This window comes from Bidens hawaiensis, unplaced genomic scaffold, assembly GCF_021521415.1.
Source record: "Bidens hawaiensis isolate Kalapana, Puna unplaced genomic scaffold, B.hawaiensis_p1.1 tig00015059_1, whole genome shotgun sequence".
NCBI classification, from domain to species: domain Eukaryota; kingdom Viridiplantae; phylum Streptophyta; class Magnoliopsida; order Asterales; family Asteraceae; genus Bidens; species Bidens hawaiensis.
The window spans coordinates 190,885-194,762 of NW_027492336.1; the positions used below are offsets into that span (position 1 = coordinate 190,885).

At 36.6% G+C, this 3,878-nt stretch overlaps 1 pseudogene across 1 annotated transcript; it reads right to left on the reverse strand.

Moving 5' to 3' along the window:
* Positions 1 to 461: 461 nt before the first annotated feature.
* LOC143548348 (dynamin-related protein 4C-like) lies at positions 462 to 2,865 on the reverse strand (annotated as a pseudogene). The gene is made up of 2 exons (XR_013137935.1): positions 2,162 to 2,865; positions 462 to 2,075 (listed from the first exon to the last, which is right to left on the reverse strand). The product of XR_013137935.1 is annotated as a dynamin-related protein 4C-like (transcript).
* Between the last annotated feature and the right edge of the window lie 1,013 nt (positions 2,866 to 3,878).

Below are 3,878 nucleotides of genomic sequence, written 5' to 3' on the forward strand. Positions count from 1 at the left end.
CCTGGGACCTGCGGATTATGGGCTCACCACGCTTCCGCTGCGCCACTCTGATTTATGCTAAGAGTTTTACGTTAAATTTAAATATTACATTCTAGAGACCTCTACTTTCCAGCTCCCAAATCAAACAATTTACATAGACGTAACATTTTTTATTTGATTCAAATGGTTTAGTTATAAGTTATAACTAAAACAGAAAGAACCATAGATCATTGAAAATATGGTGATCTTCAAGAGAACCGTACACAGATATCGATTGCAAAACAAATTTAGAGCATACGATTTTTTGTTGGCGATCTGACTTTCATATACCACGAAAACGAATTGAAACCGCTTTTTCCCATCAGCTGTTTGATGAATTAACATAATAGTTAAGTTTTAAATCACTTTTTGGAAATGATAAATATCACTCAAAACAAATGAACAAAACACTGATTTTATACTTCTTGGTACTGGTACATAATAACATCTTTTACATCACAAAAGAGGAACTAGATAAGACAGTATTGATAAGCAGTTCAATACAAAACAAGCACACTTAACCAAAACACATACTTAGAAGTCCTACTTAAACCATTTATTAGTTATAACACATACTAGAAAGTCCACATTCTAGCATAGATTCCTTAAAGAGGCTTAATCAAATGTAACCACAATGCCATCCAAGACTTGTTCCATTGTTTCTTTTGACTCTTGGAGCAAGCTAATGCTGTTTTGGAGTCGCTCCCTCTTCTTAGCCACTGACGGTGGTTCATGCAACATCTTTCCTACACCACCACCATGCACCATCACTTCCTTCACTATTTCCATCTCCATCTTGTTCACCACTTTTTGCATAGAGAAACGCAGTTGAAGCGCTAGATAATCCACCATACGTTTCAAAACAATTTTCCAATATGCCGTTATCCTCATTTTGAGGTCAAAAGCTTGCTCCCTTGTGTTTTCCGGAACACTACTCAGATGCTTGGTGTTAACCACCCCATAACCTTCCACGTTTATGGAATAGCTAGGACTGTACCTTGAGGGCGATATAAATGAGTTCGCTAACTGAACACGGGAGCTCATTAGCTTGTTATAAGAAGCAATAAAGTCAGGGTCACATGTGTAATCTGTAATCTTTTCCGTCTCAATCATTTCAGCAACCCTTTCAACAAACTTAGCCTTCATTTTCGTCATCACATATTGAGTTGCTTTCCTCATGGAAGGAAGCAACTGGGGGTAATGTTCACAACTATTAATTAATAATCTAGAACAAACTTTTTCAACATAACCCCACACATTGTTTCCAAAGTTAACAGGCAAATCGAAGATGTTGTTCACCTTTCTCTTAAGGAGGTTGAGAAACACGGAATGAGGAATTAAATTAGGCAACCGAATCCCATTCGCTTCTTCTAAAACATGCATTTCTTCAACAAGAAAATTTTCAGAAAACATGACACTTGATTGTAGCTCTTTCGATAGGTTATCTAGCATTTCTGTTAGTCTGGCATTGCAATGCATTTCTTTATCATTCTCATATTCGTCATATTCGCCTCAGATTAAGATCTTTTGGAGAGTTTCTTTGAAGGACCCAACTATTTGCATAAATGCAACCATTGCATCGGGAATACTTGTAAGATTCTGTGGTAACTTGTTGAGTTCCAAAACCGAAGCATTGAGCTTCTTATTGATCTTCTTGACAATGTCCGGCAAACATCTAGATACAATCACTGATTGGATCTCGACAAGCCGTTGTGCCAAAACAGGAATACCCACCATGGATTTGTCAATCTTAGAAACCAAAGGGTGAGTTTCAAAGAGTAAGGCTTCCTGGTTACGAGCTTCTTAGTAGGTTTCATCATTGATCCTGTTTCTAACACAAATGTAACCAAGGCCAATGCTGACCTCATTTGCGGTTACCTTTTCAAGCAAGCCATCCGGTGCTCGGTCACATTTGGTCACAACTGCCAGTGTCCTCTCCCCGGTTTTATCCACAAGTCGTGACATGCAAATTGATTCACATGTAGTGAAATCAACCGTGGCCGAAAGAACATTCAAAATGATGCTTTCTTGTGGCTTTATATACTCCATTATGATACCTTGAAACATGCATAAACAAATATCATATAAGAACTCAAATCCCTTACATAATATTAACACATTTAGCATGATAAATTTGTTGTACCTGAAATTTGTTCGTAAATGTTTTTGGGTTGATCACCGATGGGGACTCGAGTGATTCCAGGCAAATCAACCATGGTAAGATCCGGAACACCTTTCTTCTTAACCACCAAAGTCAACGGAACATTCGATATACCTTTCGAATCACCAGCAACCTCCACCGTAGCCTTACTAATGGCTTCAGATATCTGTCCTTCATCAACGATCTCAACAGTTTTCTTCTGAAACTCCAGACGAAACTCGGGTACAGGATTCAGATGGTGTTGAAGCCTCATTACAAGTGGTACCCATGTGCAGATATCCTGCCCACGTGGCAGACTTATACCAGCTAGTGACTCTAGAACACTAGACTTACCGGAGGACTGGTCTCCGACGACAACGATGGTGGGGAGTGGAATGCCTTCTTGGGTGACGTTGAGACGGCGGAGGTTGTCCACGGCGTCAAGAATGTGACGTATCTTGTCGTTGTATGATGCAACAAGTGGTGGAAACTTATGGTTGTGGGTTATTTCACTTTCACCACCGTCGGTGTTTTTGGTGTCATTTTTAGTCATTGTTGCCGGAAGTAGCTACTAGAGTGAGGAGGTGATGAATGATGATGCTTTGGTAAATGAAAATGGCGGCTAACGGCTATGATTATTCATTTATATAGTTGGAAGAGGCGAAGAGCAATACGTGTGAAGTCAGGAGAGTGACGAGCTCCATTGTGATTATCCGTAACATATATAAACGAAAACATAAAAATACTCCGTGTCGCGATGTGTCGCTCCCCCTTTTTATAGAGTCACCAGATTTGCTTGATTTTTAAATGAAATCTTCTCATGCATTTGATCCGAATTCATGGGTATGGGTTTTACCAAACCCAAATATTCCTTAAACGGGTTATAACACCTTATTAACTTAAAAATTATTTTCATCAAATTATTGATGTAAAAATCATATAAAATAGGATACACTAAAAATTAATATTTTATTTATTTTAAAAAAGATATAGATATTATTTAAATTAAAAAAACTAATTTTATAGTAAAAAAATAAACGGTTCTTTGGTCTCATCAAACCATGAGTATATTATTAAATTTCATAAATATTATTAATAATAAAAAACAAATTTTATAGTAAAAGAATAAACGGGTCTTGGGTCTCATCAAAACCATATAGCTTTTAAATCGGGTTATAACATCTCATTTTTTATGAAACAATTTATCATCAAACCATGAGTATATATTTACTTTCATACAATAAATATATAAATTCAAAAAACAAATAAATATTAGAACAAACAATATAAAACATCCCCCGTAATATGGGGGATAAAAACTAGTGATATATAAAAAAATACTTGGATAATAAAAATACATAAGATATCGTTCACAATGAAATAAGTGCATTGTACTCGCGCTTTGCAACATAGTAGGTTATATGTTTGAAAAGCTGGCGTGCATTGTGGTGAGTACGTGGCAGGAAGTCGGTCAATATCAGTTCGATGTATTACATTAAAAGTATTATGACAAAAGTTTATTACCAAAGTTGAATGAACAAAAAAGTAAAGATGTACGGGTACAAATTCATTACCAAAGTAAATATGTAAAACAAATGTTGACGGCCAAAAAGCATATATGTTAAACTTGTGTGGCAATTCAAAAGCTATCGTGCGTTGCAATTAGCACCCAACGGGAAATCAATCGGTGTGGGTTCGATTCGTAAGGGCAAAAGTTTCA